The 19,078-nt window shown below is 36.3% G+C and overlaps 1 protein-coding gene across 5 annotated transcripts in view; it reads left to right on the top strand.

Moving 5' to 3' along the window:
• The window catches only part of LOC145673308 (uncharacterized), a 529,331-nt gene that overhangs the window by 69,496 nt on the left and 440,757 nt on the right, over window positions 1-19,078 (top strand). Inside the window, exon 7 of one of the 5 annotated variants that reach the window (XM_081742931.1) lies at window positions 164-793. The exons of the other annotated variants lie outside the window; for them this stretch is intronic. The gene's annotated coding sequence lies outside the window, so the exon portion shown is untranslated. Of the gene's footprint in view, window positions 1-163; window positions 794-19,078 lie in introns of those variants that run through there. 5 annotated transcript variants of the gene reach the window in all.

The following is a 19,078-nucleotide window of genomic DNA, read 5'->3' as shown; positions in this document are numbered from 1 at the left end:
TATTTAACTGCTTCATTCTTTAAATAGTATTCAAAAGTTCTCATTTAGGAACATTTTTGTCCCTTACTTTATATAATTAACCTCATTTTTACTTTATTTACATCAGTATTTCTTTACCGCCTGGATGCACGTACAATCTTCTTATTTATATTTTCTTTTTCAGGAGCATGGTATTAGCCAACGCATGTAATGATACAACATCTACTATAGGAAGATTCATCCACATCAACGTCGGGAAATGGTACAGAAAAAGTAACACGAGAAGTCAATACTAAGTAAGAATTTTAATTGAACGTTAGGCATAAATGAACATCACGACGAGCGATAATGACATCAGGTTTGGAAGCGACCCAGAATCCAATTGGGTGCAGAACCTCTTTGAATCGCATAGTGTTATTATTCTCCATGATACACAAAACAGATAACTCAATCTACTTAAAAATAGAATGAATAAGATTACTTGTTCTAAAAACTCATGTGTGTGTGTGTATAGCAAGAAATGAAAATGATATAGTATCAAGCTTATAACTTGTTTGTATATTTTATAGTTTCTACATAGAGTATCACACAGAATTATACATATACTTTTAAATACCGATTTCTTGTTTTCTTTCGCAATTATTATTATTTATTATTATTTTGTACGTATAGTACTTATAATACTTATTTACGTTCTTCTAACTATTTAGAATAACAATTTATGTTATATTTTTTTCCTTGTGAATATAAAAGTTGTCACTAAAAGTTGGGCCATTATTGCCAACATCTTATGAATCTCACAATAATAAAACTGTATTTCGGTACCACAAATTTTTAGTAATTTATAATTAACAAACAAAACAGTTCTAGACATCTTTGGAAAATAAAACAATTTATTGGAGGATAAAATCACGCAAACAAACAAAGTGTCGGAATTAGTTCGAAAATTTCATTTGTAACGAAGCACTTCTCATGGTTCACTACAAGCTATGAATGGATTCAAGGAAGTTCAATATATGTAGTAGATCATCGCATCAAGAAGCGCATGGCTGAAGGAATCTTCGCAAATCAAGAAGTTGGAAGCAGGTCACATCGAATATACTGAATGTAATAAATCAGTTGTGTATTTAAAGCTACTTAGTAACTATTATATCTGTGTGTCCACATTCTGAAAAGTCAGGGAAGAAAAATGTATCAGGGAAAGTCAGGGAAAAATCGATTTAGGTCCATTGTTCAATTATTGAATTTATGTAAGAGTAAGTGTTAATTTCGTTACTGTTATTGGATTACTGGATATAAAAAGTGGTGTTCCCAATGATAATATTGAGGGAGACAATGTTCTCTGAAATAGTTGCTGAAACTAATTTTCTGAGGAAACACATCTAACTGCGTCCTGGCATATTCGCTTTTATATCGAGCACAATATTAAAAGTGTATCGTGTATAAAATATCGCGATAGATGCATTGTTAATTTAAGAATAGGTAGTATTGAGAAGGCAAGTTGTGAAATTGAGAGGGTACCTGTTTTAAAGTTCTTCAACATATCAAATAATTAAAAAAAATACTAGATTAAATTAATTAACTTCTGTTAGTTCTAAAATTCGTTATTTTATTTTCCAGATTTCAAGAACAACCAAGGCAGTGTACATTCAGTAAACTGTGGCAGATGCTAAACTGTATCCAGAATTTGCCAGATGGTTGGATGTGGTTCCAGGGGACCCATCTATGTATTGCAAAGTATGCTTTAAGTCTTTTAAACTAAGCAACATGGGGAAAACTGTTGTTATATCTCATGCAAAGCGCCCAAAACATCGGAAGAATGTGGCACTTAAATCTTCACAGCCAAGCATTTCATTTTACACCAAACAAGAAAGTAACGTGTGTTCTGTCCCTTCACCATCAACTAGTTCATGTACTGGGAGCTCAGCGATTTTGCTATCAGACTGTAATTTTAAACCTTTTCTAGTTTTGCAGCAGACACATGTACAGGCATTCAGCGTGAATGTTGATGTCACATCAGCAGAGATCATGAGGAGTGGAGGTTGTCCTTGGACATATCTCTTTGAACTCATGTGATGAAAGTTCTTCAGCTTTTAGGAGGATGTTTCCTGACAGCAAAATTGCTCAGAACTTCTCATTTAATAAAACCAAAGCATCTTATGTCATGAACCATGGGTTAGCCCCTTACTTTCGGAAGTTCTTGGAGGAAGGCTTGAATTCCTGTGACTATGCGGTGGTTTCGATGAATCTTTAAACAAGTTTGTGGAATGTGGTCAGATGGATATGGCAATTTGTTTCTGGGATGTAAAGCAACAAAGAGTTTCTACCTGTTATTGGAACAGCGTTTTCTTAGGTTGATCAACTGTAGATCATCTGTTGGAAGCACTCACTGAAGGTCTTTCGCTGCTTTTAGAAAACATGTTGCAGGTTTCACTGAACGGCCCCAATGTAAACCTATGTTTTCGAAGAAAACTTCAGAACAGACTAACACTTGACAATCCAGATGGAAAGTTACTCCTAAATATTGGTGTCTGTGGACTACATACGGTTAATGGTGCCATAAAAACAGATAATCAAAAAGCAAATTGGGGTATTATTCAAGTACTAAAAGCCATGTATGCTTTTTTTTTTAAAAAAAAAAGACAAACCAGCATTCCGGGCAAAATACACGGAAGTTACTGGTAGTTTAGATTTTCCTTTCAAATTCACTTGTTTCCGGTGGCTTAAAAATAGCCCCCCATATTGATCGAGCATTTTAAATATGGAATCATATTGAAAAGTTCATTACTGAAGCAAGTGTACCAAGTAATAGGAGTTATCAGTATATCTTGGAAGCGGTACAGAATATTCTTTCAAAAGTAAGATTAGCTGCACTTAGGAGCATGATTGCAGAGGTTGAACCCTTTTGGAAGAGATTCCAAAGTCAGAAACCTCTAGTGCATTTCCTGTTCACATCAGTTGAAGAAGTTGTGAGAAATCTTATGGTGAGGTTTGTAAAGCAATAAAAGCTCACTGAAGCAGGTACTCCTCATAATTTTTTGACTTTGGATCCTACAGATATTAGTAACCTAATTCCAGTCCATCAGATAAGCATTGGGGATAGTGCCAGGAAGTTATTAAAGGAAATCCGTTGTTGTGAAAAAAGGACAAGTTGCAATTTAAAAGTGAATTTCTGAAATTTCTTATACGATAAAGAAGCTAAAAGAAAAAAGCCCTTCAAAATCGCATCTTGCTCGAGGATTATCATGCTTTGATCCTAAAGTAATTTTGCAACAGCCTAGCCTGGGGCTCAAAAGAGCAGACACTGTTCTAGAATTGCATACTGTCAAGAAGATATCTGGACAAGTAGCTGAAAACGCAAAGAAACAGTATTCAACTCACAGTGAAAGCTCAGATTGAAGGATTTAAGGAACACTTCAATGATTTCATAGTCAAGGGCAGAGATAATATTGAACTTAATGATTTCTTTTTACTTAATCTTAGGAAATGAGAAAGACTTCGTTGATTTATGGTCTGTTATGAAGCTATGTTTTATCTTCTTTCACAAAAACGTATTTCTTGAAAGTGGTTTTTCAATAAACAAAAATCTCATTGTTGAGAACTTACAAGAATCTCTGGTAGCTCAACAGATCATATATGATTCTGTGATGAGAATGGGTGAATCGTTAGGATTAACAATTACAAGAAGTATGATAAATTCAGTGAGTTCAAGGAGACAATATCAGGAGAGGAGAACAAGAGGAGAGAGAAACGGAAGATTCAGCAACAACTAAAGCAGCTGGAGGAAGAAGAGAAGAATATTAAACTGCTGGGACAGCAAGAGAATATTCAGATCAATTAGAAGAAGATTATGCTAGAAAAGATGAAAACAAGTTGTTAAATGGGTTACATTTAACAACTGCAGCTGCAAAGATAAGTGTTACATAGTGTTTTCCTTTGTGAGGCTCTGGGGTTTCTTTCTTTTCTCTGTATTCTTTAATTATCCAGTGGTCAGGGAAATCCAGAACTTTGATTATTGAAAGTCAGGGATTTTTTCGCCAAATTATGTGGACACCCTGTATATATTGACTGAGGGGGGAGGGGGAAGCTAGTTTTTCCAGCATGTTACCAGCAAGTAGAACTGCACTAGTATAAAAATAATAATAAAAAATCGCAATATAATTGAACCCTGAGTAACTGTTTGGAAGAGGAACGTTAGTGTATTTAAAGCTATCATATTTGCTACAACTATCCTTGATTGTGTACTTTATATATATTTTGTTTTTGGGGCGTTACAGGTAAGCTTATCCATACCTAAAATAACTTTTCACTATTTAAAGGAAATCGAGATTTGATTGAAACTGCAGTGTGTGTTTATGTAAATAAATAAGCCGCCGACGAAAGTGGCAGGGGTGGGTTCCCGTTGAAACTTTCGGCAATAATATATATATTTAGATGCATTCCTGAGTTTAATTTAATAGTTATAATGATGCGTCAGTTTAGTTCCTTCAGTAGTTAGTGCAAAACATCTTAGCTCTGATTTATACTTTGTTACTGAACGAGTTACAACATTCGTACAGAATTTGAAATACCGAAAAATCTAATTTGATTAATTAAGATATGTTTAAATGAATCCCAAAGTAAATTCCGGGTAGGAAAATTTTTGTCCACGAGCTTTCGCGTCGAGAATGGCCTGAAACAAGGAGATGCGTTGTCGCCATTATTATTCAACTTTGTCCTGGTATAAGCTATAAGGAAAATCAAAGATAGCAACCAGGGCCTAGAGTTGAATGGTATTCACCGGGTTATGACGTATGCTGATGATGTAAATTTAATAGGGGATGATAGGAGAACAATAGAAGGAAATGCAGAGATCTATTAAACGCTTGCAGGGACATGGGTTTAGAAGTAAATGCAGAGAAAACTAAATACGTGGAAGTTCGTCGGGATCGTAATACGGCAAATTATGGATGCGTTAAAATATCAGATACTTTTGATAAAGTGGATACTTTCAAATATCTAGGATCAATATTAACAGACGAAAATCTTATTCACGAAGAAATTAAATGTTAACTGAAAGCAGGGAATTCGTGTTATTATTCAGTTCAAAATCTCTTGTCGTCGCAATTTTTGTTGAGGAATTTGAAGCTTAAAATATGTAAAATGATAGTCATGCCGGTTGTTCTGTATGGTTTTGAAACATGATCGTTTACTGTGAGGGAGGAACATAGACTGAAAGTATTTGAGAACAATATCCTGAGACGAATAATCGGACCAAGAGGAACGGGAATGGGGAATGGCGGAAACTTCATGACCATGAACTACATAATTTATACGATTTACCAAACATTGTTAGGGTCATTAAATCTAGTAGGCTCAGGTGGGCAGGTCATGTAGCTAGGATGGAAGAAAGTAGGAATCCTCCTGTACTTTCGTAACAATTTTTATAGAGGTAGTTGGTTAGCACTTCAAATTATAGGCCCGTAGCCAACTCCCTCTATAAAAATTGTTGTTGTGAGTATCTTAGGATTCTGAAACATGTACTTTTGGATAGCGCACATATTAGTTACTAAGTGAAGTCTTGACCCGACTACGGTAGGTCCCCTTTAAAGTTATTTTTTTTCAAGTTTTCGGCAGCCTATAACTCCAAAAGGAAGCATTTTTGTACCCAGGTTGGTCTATACTTTTTTGTCTTATTTTGATGTCAGGAATCACCTTCCAAATGTTGTCGCTGTTGTTTTGAAACACCCTGTATAGCAAACTGCACTATTAATTAGTAGACTATATCTATTATTATTTGCCTTTTCCCAACTATGACACACATACAACTTTTCGCATATACAGTACCGCTCAAAAGTTTTTGAACATCCCGGATTTTTGAAAGCATCTACTGTGATCCTATTATTTTGGCACGAGGACTTTACCGCCCTGCATAAGAGGGACTCCTGCCTATAGCATCAAATTTGACGACAGTTGAATCGAGGTCTGAGAGGTACTGCACATGATATGTCAAGCATAATTATTAAAATTGAAACCAAAAAGGACAAATATAGATATTGCATAATGTAAACAAAAGTGTGGAAGGTGAGGCAAGATATTATCCTTGTTTGGAAAGTGTAGACATAGAAGGTCAATGTAGTGACAAAAATTTGAAAGAGAAAGTAGCTTCCAAATTTTGCAGTTCTTTATAGCTTGTTGATATGCTAACGTTTAAAACACCAAAAATACCATACTTTGAAAAGTGCTGAGGTTGGTTCCCTATGCTCCATTGTTGCTCGTTGAAATAGTAACGACGAGCATTACACATATGCTTCCATTGAGCGACAATTGAGCAGAGAAGGATGTATATTGACTGTCGTAAACATTTTTCAAGGAATGGCGTTTCAGCTTTTTTAAAGCTAAGGTATAGATATATCTATAAGGTATAGATAACTGCAAAATTTGGAAAACTACTTTCTCTTTCAAATTTTTGTCACTACATTGACCCTCTGTGTCTACACTTTCCAAACAAAACTAATATCTTGCTACTTGCCTCACCTTCCACACTTTGTTCATACTATGCAATATATATATATAATTGTCTTTTTTGGTTTCAATTTTAATAATTATGAACTGAAACCGTAAACTGCGGATTGAAGACTAATATTAATCATTTTTATAAGTCACCCATTTCCTTCCCTCTAGGTGTGCTAGAAGATCTTACCCTCACTTTTTTATATATTTATATATATATATAATATGTCTACCAACCTAAGTTGAATTTGCTTCAGGCGTTTCAGAGCTATGCTGGTACATACGCATATATACATATACATTCATTTTTATATGTGGAATATTGTTTAGATTTTTAGAAATGTTTTAAATAAAATCATTATTGAGAACAAATATTGAAAGTTTATGTTCTAATCTTCACTGGTTGATTGATTATCTATTAGTGATTACTGTCAGTATCTGTTTTAATGAAAATTTGTTGACATCTTTAAAAATTCATTTGGTGAAAATTTTCATCGTTTTCAAGAATTCGTTTAAGAAAGGAATATAAATGCAAAGGTAAATTGTAGAAATCGATCGATCAAAAGCTTTTAAAACTCGTTTGATTAATTTTATTAAAAAATTGACGAAACTTTTATAGTTGCTAGTCGTAGAATTCGTTACTGAATTTTATTTAAAGTCAAGTTTGATGCAAATTGAAGAATTCGCTTGATGGATTCATCTTGTAGTGAACATTTCAAAATTCGTGCGATGAAAATTTGTTGCACTTGTTAAGATAAATCACTTTAAATTTTGATGACTGGAATATTTTTAGAGTTCGTTTAATGAAAAATAATCTTGAAAAGAAGTGTGTTTATAATTCGTTTTATAGCGTTTTAAAAATTAAATCTTTCGCTGTAAATATTTTTGAACAATTTTGAGAATTCGTAAAACAAAATGTTATAGTTGCAAAGATAATATATTTAAAATTGTTTTATGAAAACTTATATTTAGTTTTCATTGAAATTAAAAAGAAAATTCAAGATCAAAATGTGCAAATCTATTTATTTTAACTATTTCATTACGGCTTGCAATAATTGGATTACTGTTTAAAAAATATTAATGAAGCTCTACTTGACAGAATATTTGACAGACAACGGTTTGGAAAATATTTGACTTCAGCTTAAAAACTATTCAATTACTCTTCAAATTTAGTAAAGTTATCAAGTTAAAAGTCAAAAGTTGTTGGAAAAATTTCATGATTTAACTTGCATCATGAATTTTATTTAATTTTTATCCAACAGTGAAAACCAACCATGTGTAAATTAAGCCAAAGTAATCAAATCGTAACCTATCGTCAACCTTTATGTGTGATGACCTAAACGTACAACATATTTAAACATGAATTATTCGTAAGTTTAAAAGTTCGAATCTTAAATGCTACCCAACATTTGTCTTGAAAGCGAAGCATTAAGTCTCTTTTATATTGAGCACACATGGACGTAGCAAAATACTTTTACCTATTACCCATCTTTGGAGTCCGTAAACAATATGATCTACTTGGGTCAAACGACCTTTAGATTTATGATGTAACATCGACACCCATAGTCAGTATTCGTTACAACTTACTTTGTCAAAGGTAAGACGTAATGCATAGGTCCCGTCATTCTTAACCTTGGTGTTGCACAAGGACCCAAAACAAAAGAACTCAAATTCAGCTCTAAAAACTATTCAAATTCGAGTAATTTTAGAATCCAGTATTAATCTTGAAATATTTAATATTGATCGTCTAAACAGTTGTAACTATATTCTTTCTTGACCTGTAGACAAAATGCAAACATAATGGTTGTTCATGATATACCAAGTACATATAAAGATTAAATTTTAAACTGTATGATCCTTTCACATAAAGTACGGCCCTTTCAAAAATTCAGCAAAATATAACCCATGTTTACACTCCTTAGTGGACTTACCAAAAGATATGAAATCTAGAGATGAGATAACTTTGTCAAAGTGGTCATTCTCGGAATTTAAACGGAGATACTATAAAAAATTAAAGGCTGTATTGTATTTTAAATATGCCACTCCATTTCTTTTGAGGATATCTAAAATTTACCTGAGAGTTTACACATTCTTTAATTGTCTTTAGTAGTAATAGACATATCCTTCAATAACAGCGAGTTTTGATCGATGAGGTAAAGGGAGGGCTTCCAAATTGAATCGCGCCCAAGAAGGAATGAATTCGCCCTATTTCATGAAATCTTTAACCCATTGTAAAAGTCATAACCAAACGAATACTATAAATCACTTGCCTTGTGGTATTTAATTGAATGATTACTCTATTTGAAATAAGAGAAAGCATTGTTTAGTAAACTGTTACTATTTTGGTAATTATACACTTAATAGTAACTGTCACAATTTAAAAAAAAAATGTGCGTTATTACATTGGACAATGGTGAAGACAAAAACATGGAAATATACAGGGTGGTCCATAAGTCTTTGTACAGTGGATTATTTTTGAAACAAACATGATTAAAGCAAATCTGACTAGCGGAGGGCGAACTTGGGTAAAGGAGCTACCGATTGATGCATGCATGGTGAATAGCGGCCTTCTTGGATCAAGGTTATTTTTTTCAAATGGGAATGTAGGCATGTGGCGCATCAATTAACACTGTTTTTTTTTTTTTTTTTTTTTCAGGAGAATGCAGTCAGGCAAGCACGAATGCGTTATCATGTCCCGTTCCAAACTTATGACGCCCCAAAGTCCCACTTTCAGGATGTGCTCCACATGTTGCCCGTCCATTGCAACACACAGCCGGAGTCTCTTAATCCAGTCCTCTTAAACCCGTAACAACACAGCGGGGGTGATGCTATCACAGGCGTCCTGAATACGTCCCTGTAGGTGTGCAACATCTCGAATCTTCTCCTGATACACCAGGTGTTTTAATTGTCCCCATAAAAAATCCAAGGAAATGAGGTCCGGCGATCCGGCTGGCCACTCCACAGGGCCTCGGCGACCGATCTAATGTCCAGGAAAATGCGGATCCAAGAATTCCCGCACAGGCAGCGCATAGTGCCGTGGGGTACCATCTTGCTTAAATATCGCGGCAAGGTGGCATCAGGGCGGAGCAGCAACGGAAACACCAACTCCTGTAACATGTCCAGATATCGGACACCATTTAGGGTACCAGGAATGAATAAGGGTCCTATGATCGACGTGTTCCATATGTCACACCACACCATGATATGAGCAGGAGTAACCGTCTTGCAGAGATTGATCGCATGTGGGTTTGCATCCGACCAATATCGCATGTTCTGGCGATTCACTTCCCCATCCAAATAAAAGTTTGCCTCGTCTGTGAAGAGAACGCTGGCTGGGAAATGCAGATCTCGGTCATATTGTGACAAAGCCCAATTGGCGAATTCCATGCGCCGGTCTGGATCATCCTCTGAAATGTTGTGGACAAGCTGCAGCTTGAAGGGATGCCCTTGTTCATATGGAGAATCCTCATTATGGAAGCACGTGGTACGCCCGTTATCGCTGATAGTTGTCTTGTGCTGCGCTTCTGATTTTTCACACTCGCAGCAAGCACCATTGTGGATGTCTCCTCATCTGTCGCGGTTCGTGGGGGACCTGACCGTGGTCTGTCGGCAACATTACCAGTTACACTGAATTTCCTAATGAGGTAGCTAACGGTGTTGTGGCTTATTGCAGGTCTTTCGAGGTGGTGCGCGTTGAAGCTGCTTCACCACCTCGACTGCTTCTTTTCCCAGATATTAGGATGATCTGAATTCTTTCCTTAATTCGTCAGTGCTATTTCGCTCTACGTGCAACTAACATAAAACCTGTCAAATTTGGGGCGTCTCGTCTTTCTTGCAGCATTAGTGCCATGTCGCTCTACGTGCAACTAACATAAAACCTGTCAAATTTGGGGCGTCTCGTCTTTCTTGCAGCATTAGTGCCATGTCGCTCTCCCTGCAAGGAAACAGAAAACCGTCAACTTTGGGGCATCATAACTTTGAAACGGGACATGATAAAGCATTTTTGCTTGCTTGACTGTATTCGCCTTAAAAAAAAAGTGTTAATTGGTGTGTCACATGCCTACCTTCCTATTTGAAAAAAATAACCTTGATCCAAGATGACCGCCATTCACCATGCATGCATCAATCAGAAGCTCCTTTACCCAAGTCCGCCCTCCGCTAGTCAGATTTGCTTTAATCATGTTTGTTTCCAAAATAATCCACCATACTAAGACTTATGGACCACCCTGTATATTTTATCAAACTTCGCACATTGTGTCTCTTCAGAAACAATTTAACTGTATATGTATTTCGAATCTTCCTGGAAAGGTCAAGTATACCTAGTAGTTTTTTTTTTTTATGTATGTTAGTTTTTACACCAAGGTCTGAAGTTGCTTGTGGGTCACACGTTAACTTTTATTGTATTCTATAAAAAGATTCTTCTCTGTGATAAACTCGGCGCGGCAGTAGTACTACAGTCATTGTCTTAATGTCAGGTGCACTTAATCATTACGGTTATAAAAACAGACTGTGGTAGCTCAACATCAAAGAATGCCACAAGTCATTAAACCATTGTCTTCACTTGGAATCCTTCTACATCACGTTCATAAATGTTTACATTGAAGATTATATTATTATTATTATTATTATTATTATTATTATTATTATTATTATTATTATTATTATTATTATTATTATTATTATTATTAAGCAGCAAGTAGCGTGATTCAATATGATTTTTATTACTTTGGTTATTATTAATTCTGTGTGTTATTATATTCTTATCTATCTAACTAACTAACTAACTCTATGGCCTATGGAACCCGGAGGTTCAGTGCCGCGTTCACAAAAGCTCTCCACTGACTTCTATCCTTAGCTAATTGCATCCAGTTTCTACTTTGTATTCCTATCTCTGCGAGATCCATCTTAATATTGTCCTCCCATCTGCGTCTAGGTCTTCCTAATGGTCGTTTTCCTATGGGTCTACCAGTCAAGACTTTGAAAGCGTTTCTACTTTCTTCCATTCTAGCTACATGACCTGCCCACCTAAGCCTCCTAGACTTGACGACCCTAACAATGTTGGGTAAACCGTATAAACTATGTAGTTCCTCGTTATGAAGCTTCCGCCATTCCCCATTCTCGTTCCTCTTCGGTCCGAATATTCTTCTCAGGATCCTGTTCTCAAATACTTTCAGTCTATGTTCTTCCCTCAGAGTAAGCGACCATGTTTCACAACCATACAGAACAACAGGCATGATTATCGTTTTATATATTTTAAGCTTCAAATTCCTCGACAGAATTCGCGACGACAAGAGATTTTGAACTGAATAGTAACACGAATTCCCTGGTTTTAGTCGACATTTAAATTCTTCGTGAATATGATTTTCGTCTGTTAATATTGATCCTAAATATTTGAAAGTATCCACTTTATCAAAAGCATTATTTAATATTTTAACGCCTCCACAATTTGCCGTATTACTGTCCCGACGCACTTCCATGTATTTAGTTTTCTCTGCATTTATTCTAAACCCATGTCCCTGCAAGCGTTTAATAAGATCTCTGCATTTATTTCTACTGTTTTCCTATCATCTCCTATTAAATTTACATCATCAGCATATGCCATAACCTCGTGAATGCCGTTCAACTCTAGGCCCTGGTTGCTATCTTTGATTTTCCTTATGGCGTATTCCAGCACAAAGTTAAATAATAATGGCGACAACGCATCTCCTTGTTTCAGGCCATTTTCGACGTGGAAGCTCGTGGACAAAAATTTTCCTACCCGGACTTTACTTTGGGATTCACTTAAACATATCTTAATTAATCTAATTAGCTTTCTCGGTATTCCAACTTCTGTAAGAACGTTGTATAATGTTTCTCTCCTAACCGAGTCGTAAGCCTTTCTAAAATCAATAAATAGTTGATGCACCGGGGTATTGTATTCCCACTTCTTTTCGAGTATTTGGCGAATGGTAAATATTTGGTCGATAGTTGATCGATTTCGTCTGAATCCGCACTGATAATCTCCAATAATTTCATCTGCGTTTGGGGTCAGTCTTGCTAACAGAATATTTGAAAGGATTTTATAGGATGTTGACAGAAGAGAAATGCCTCTTTAATTATTACAGTCAGTTTTGTCGCCTTTCTTGTGAATTGGAACAATGATTGATTCTTTCCACTCTTGTGGCAATTCTTCCTTGTTCCAGATAAGGAGAATGAGTTTGTGTATCTTGTTCCACAATTTTTCGCCTCCAGCTAAAATTAACTCAGCCGGAATTTCATCTACACCCGGAGATTTGTGTTTCTTCAATTTCTTTATACCGGCTTCCACTTCTATTCGATTGGGTTCTGGAATATACGGTTCTGCGGTGTGTATCTCCTTTTCTCCACGCACATTAGTTTTTGGCTGCGTGTTCAGCAAATCGTCAAAGAAATCTTTCCATCTATTTAAGAGGCTATCCGTATCGGTGAGAACTGTTCCGTCAGATTTCTTTAATATATAAGCACGAGGTTGATAGCCTTTCTTAAATTCGCTGATCCCCTTATACATGTCCCGAATATTTTTATTTTTACTATTATCTTCAAGTTCTTTAATTTTAGCTTTCAAAAAATCCCGTTTCTTTGTTCTAAAAGTTTTGGAAGTTTCCCGCCTGATATCTGCGAAATTTTGTGTAGTTGTTTCATTCGGATTTTGTAGCCAGCGTAATTTTGCCTGTTTTCTCTTCCCTGCTAGTTTAATGCATTCTTGGTCGAACCATGGTTTGTTCCTACGTATTTCCGCGTGTCCCAATTTTTCTATTGCTGAACTTTTAATGCTATCTCTAATTTCAATCCAAGTATCCTCAACACTAGTGCACTCTGAGTCTTCTAAAACCGCGAATCTATTCGAAACTTCAATCTGGTATTTCTCTCTTACCTGGCTCTCTTCTAATTTCTTTAAATTAAATCTCTCCGTTTTCGGACATTGAGTATTACCTTTATTCAACGATAATCTCTCCCGTATTATCGCTACTACCAGGTAGTGATCAGTGTCACAATCAGCCCCTCTAAACGACCGGACGTCAATTATGCTAGATTGTCTTCTTCTATCTACTAAAACGTGATCAATTTGATTATGTGTTTTTCCGTCTGGTGATGTCCAAGTGTATTTATGAACGTCGCGATGTGGGAATTTTGTACTCTTCACGATTAGGTTTTTGGATGTTGCAAAGTTCACGAGTCTAACATCGTTGTCATTACTTTCCTTATGCAAACTTTCGTTCCCTATAATCGGTTTGAAAATATCCTCTCGTCCTAGCTTCGCATTGAAATCCCCTAATAGAATCTTCATATGGTATCGCGGGAGTTGGTCAAATATCCGTTCCACTTCTTCGTAAAAACTATCTTTTATATCGTCACCCTTATCTTCAGTTGGAGCATGACATTTAAAACAATAATATCACACCACCGTCCCTTAAGAGTAATAAAAGAAAGTCTGTCAGTAACAAATTCAACCCGTTTAATTGTTGGTAATATTCGTTTGTGAACGAAAAACCCTGTTCCTAACTGGTGATTTTTATTTCCTTCCCCGTAAAAGAACGTAAAATTTCCGGAATTCACAGATCCATTTCCTTCCCACCTAACTTCCTGAACTCCTACTAAGTCCATCCTGTATTTCTCTAACTCACTCGTTACAGATTTTAACGCGCCTGCCCTATAAAGACTTCTAATATTCCATGTTCCAAATCTCATGTCCATTTTCTTTTGATGATGTCGTGCCAAGTCCTTGTCCGAGACTTTTGTGAATGTTTCTGAACAAGTACCTTTTTTTACAGGATAAGGGTGTTAGCCTTACCCAAACCCCCAAGCTGGAGGACCACTCCTAGTCGTCTGTCCGCGACTGCTTATTCAGTATATTCGCAGCTAACCTCTATATCTAGAGGCCTTCTCCTCGATCCGCAACCTAAGGACGCGCCATGCAGTTCTTATTTCAGTCCAATGCGCTTACGTCATCGGATACCAAGTGCTTCGATATCGCGGAAGAAAAAATCTTTTGGTTGATGCTGTAGCCGCTCGTGCATCGCTAATTAGACGTACTCATCAGACTTAAACTTCTGCCCTCCAAGTGTTCCTTTAATATACCAAAGATACGGAAATCTGATGATGCCAAATCTGGCTAGTATGACGGATGTGGGAGACGAAGCGTAGGTCGTCGATGGTTTTCATTTTTGCACGAGTAGAATGAAGACGGGTGTTATCATGTTGAAGCAAAACTCCTGCACTAAGCAATTCCATTCCTTTGTGTATATCGCTGGTTTCAAATGGTTCTTGAATGTCGGTGTAGGTGACACTAGTCACTGTGATCCATGGAGGCATGTAGTGTTCCAGAATACTTCTTTGGTTTCGGCGAAGACGGATGTTGTCATTCTTTGCTTCTTCTGTTGAAAATGGTGCACCGAACTTCAATTCCCAGTGTCAATGTGAGCTAGAAAATTCTCACCCTCCTCTCCATAACACCTCAACACCTCTTGATATACGTCAACCCGACAATCTTTCGGTTCTTACGTCAGCTGTCGAGGAGCCTACCTGATGGACACTTTTCTGTAGCGGAGTTCGTTATGCACTATGTGTTGTACTGAACCTAAGCTCATGTTCAACAAGGAAGCCATTTCAGCCTGGGTGACAGGCCGGTTTTCCTGGATAAGCCGATCTGCTGCGCCTATGGACTCCTCTGTCACAACTCGATAAGCCTAACCCGGACGAGGAGCATCAGTCAACGAAGTTGTACCTTCTGTGAATTTTTTGCACCACTTGTAGACTTTTCGCTGTAAAGACGGGCGTCACCATATTTCCTCTTCATTCCCCGATGAATATTAATCGGTTTCACACCTTCATTTCATAAAAATCGAATAATTCCACGTTGTTCTTCCTTGGTAAAGCTGCATAATGGTGACATTGCATTGAATCAGCTGTTACTCAGCTCCAGCTGCCGGTATTGTTTCGTACTACTAGCTGGGAAAGACGTCAGAGACTATGTCTGCCCATTTCTAAACGGCAAGAGAAAGAAAACAGATTTTCAATGACAGGTTTTCATTCGATTCTCCTTCGTAATTGACAGAGTGAGCAATGCTGTTATGCATATAATTTGCTTTTCTTCCTAAACGATTTTCTCCAAGATGGTTTGAGCCAATTTTTCACCGTTGTAGTGCCCATATTATAGATGCTTTTGAAGCAAGATAATTGAGCATGCTCTTGAGAAACAGAGATAAAGAACTTTTATTTATTTTTGATTTTTACATCTCATAGTTGTGCTATTTAGGCTGAAGGAGGAGATGAATAACGAAGGATGATAATGGAATAAATAGTAAAAGGACAATACATAAAACACACGTCCTCAGCGGAATTCATATCCGCGACAGCTAGATCTTGTAATAGCCAGCGCAGCCCTGAGATCACTCGACCATGTCAGCTGACTTGCTGGAAAACTGAACCATACTTCAGCGTTGATTTCTCCAAGAATATTTCAAACTTCGCGTGTTGATAGTCATTGGCAGGTCCAGAAAGGCGCACGCTCTTTTCTCAAGGAAAAATATATATTATTTTAAGGGAATGAGATGACAAGAGTGTGTTTTCTGTCAATATACTGTATTAAATTAATAATTTGCTCTTAGTCTATTGTTTCTACGAATTAGCTAATATTAAAAAGAGGAGGAGGATAGAATCCAGTGGCGGATGTAGCCCGGGGGGGGCTAGGCCCCCCAGTTGTTTGAATGACAGAAGTAATTACAGGTTTTATTTATATAGTTTTGAAAGTTTATAGTAAACTTATGATACCTTTCACAGTCTGGGTTCTAGCCGCCCTCACCGATTTTTATCTTCTAGATCCGCCACTAATAGAATCTGTCTGATTTTGGGTTCAGATGTTATAGTAAGTTGCGCGCTCTTTAGGTGTTCGAATGCTGTGAGACCCAAGAAGGAAGATTGATGAGACATGCTTATTCAACGCAATTCTGCAATCTTAGTTTTTGTGAATTGAAGAATAGGCTTGGTATTATCGTGATGTCTGTGACCTTTTGGTCAATGTCTTTTAAATGTCTAGTTATAACATCTATTATTTCTTGTATTCCATCTAATCGAGCGATTGCTACATTTTTGACCCACTGTAAAAAAAAAAAAAAAAAAAAAAAAGTTCCCGTGATTATAGCAGCTGACCTAGAAAGATAAGTTGTTTTTTTAACTCTTCTTTTTCTGGAAACGACTTCGGATCTTTTTTCAACGATTCTTGTTTAACATAAAAGTCAATTTTATAAATCCCATTATTCACCAATAAGAAAGTGGTCGGCAGGGAATTGTGCTCTCCGCTTCTCTAAAAGAATTGAATTACAGCACCGTGCTTCCGTAGGATATCATCTTGATTGATCATTATTAAAATTCTACGTACAAATCAGTGAAATCAAGTTTCTTTTTAAACGACTATTCTACCTACCGTAACCTTCATTCCAAAAATTAAACCACAGTAAAGTTATTAACAGAATGTATTGAAACATTTCTTTTTACAAAAAAAATCAAATTTGAAATTTTTATATATTTAGAAACAACAGTAAAAAAAATGTCTCTTTTGAAGTGTTTTAAATACATTTTCATAGGTTAAGAGTTCCCAAACCTCAGTAATGATGACTATTAATCTTGCCTATGCTGGGTTAGATATTCTTTTCCCATGGATAATACAACGAACAGGAAGCAAATTACTTGTTATAACAAATTCGAAGTAAATAAGGCGTATCACGATGGCAGTAGAAAATAAGAATGAGTAGGTAGGCAGCGAGAAAAGTAAAGTTTTAGGGAGATGGAAAGAATATGTTGAGGACTTAGGCCTATATGAGAGTAGTGATAGACCGTGTGGTCTAGATATTGAAGTAGAAAATGAAGTTTGCGAGGATGATAAAGGGTTTAGTATTCTTGAGGGTGAGTTTGAAAAAGCCATATTCGAGATTAGGAATAAAAAGGCAACCGAGATAGATAATATAAATCGAATTCGTTAAAATTATGAGAGTCAAAGACAGGGAAGAATTGTCCCGATTGTGCAATGAAATATATGAAACAGGAGAGTGGCCTAAAGACTTCCTGACGACCATCATGATACTGATGGCAAAGAAATAGAACCCGAAGAGACGAACTATTAGATCTCATATCTCACGCAGCAAAAATTTTGCTTAGAATTCTGGACACAAGGTTGTATGGAAGGACAAATGAAAAAGTTAAGGAGGAACAGTTCGGGTTCAGGAAAGGTAAGGGCACAAGAGATGCAATTGAAGTATTAAAAGTGGTTGGTAAAAAGTTTTTAGAAAAACGGAAAGAGGTGTATGTTGTATTTATTGATCTAGAAAAGGCGTTTGACCGCTTGAATTGGGAATTGTTGTTGAGAGTTCTAAAAGAGATTGGGTTGAAAGGGAAAGATCCAAGACTCATAAGAAATTTATATATGCCCCAGCAAGTAAGTGTTAGAACAAGGGAGTAAATGGCAGAGCGGGGGGTCAGTTGGAATGCGAGTTGACAGGGATGTTGTTTCTCGCTGGCGGTATTTAATACCTATCCAGAAGAGATAGTGAAGGAGGGCGGTAGAAACTAGAATGGGTAGGTGTACACGGTTTGCAGATAATATGGGAGTTCCTAGGGCATATGAAATTAATAAGATGTTAGGAAACTTGAAGGGCTGCGGAGAATATGGGCTGAAAATAAATAGAAAAACAAAAACCATGGTGATTTGAACGAAGCGGTCGGTGTCAAATATAGAAATAAGAGGGGATAAATAGATAAGATTACTATTTTTCGGTACCTGAATAGTATTATTAGTATCATTAGCAACCTTATATTTCATTTCTCTTGAAAACATTCATAAATATTAGTAGTTTAGTCTTGAGGATGAGTTTTATTCGAAAGGTTTTCTCTAAAATGACTCAGGTGATTTTCTTCATATTTCATACATAAATGTTTCATTAATAACCTGACAATGTGACACAACTCATTTGTCCTGAAAAGATCCACAAGGGATACGGTAGATTACTCTTGGGGATTTTTTGTTTTTGTTTGTTTTTGTTTGTTTGTGGACGATTTTCTCTAAAACGACTCAGGTGATTATGTTCATATTTCATGAGTAAATATCGCACTAATTGCCTGACAATATGATATAACTCATTTTTCATAGAAATATCCACAAGGGATAATTTACTCTTGGGGAAGGGGGGTTAAATATATGGTCCTCAAATAAGACTCATGTGATTTTGTTTATCTCTCGTAAACAAATATTTAAATAATAACCTTAATATATTGCATTAGTTATTTCCCATGAAAATATACACAAGGAGTAGTTTTCTTTTCTTCGGGTGAAGTTTTCCAAAAGCTCCTTCTACTTTCTGTCATATATCGTAAGTTGTCAGTAATAACTGCAGAATAACATAATTTAGTTCAACATATTGGAGCGGGGAAGTTTAGTGAGGTGACTCGTACCTTTTATTTGTTTTATCCTTTTATTAACTGTTGTGATAAACATTTAAACATGTGTACAATTAGTTACTAATAGTTGACTGATCTAAGACTTCCAATTTTTAGGCTATGAAACCAGCATTGATGAATATGTTTTTACTTTGCTCTC

The sequence above is a fragment of the Thermobia domestica genome, chromosome 2 (assembly GCF_964235325.1).
Source record: "Thermobia domestica chromosome 2, izTheDome1.hap1.1, whole genome shotgun sequence".
In the NCBI taxonomy this organism is placed as follows: Eukaryota; Metazoa; Arthropoda; class Insecta; order Zygentoma; family Lepismatidae; genus Thermobia; species Thermobia domestica.
The sequence above is the reverse complement of the archived record's forward strand: the minus strand, read 5'-3'. Positions and strand labels throughout refer to the sequence as shown.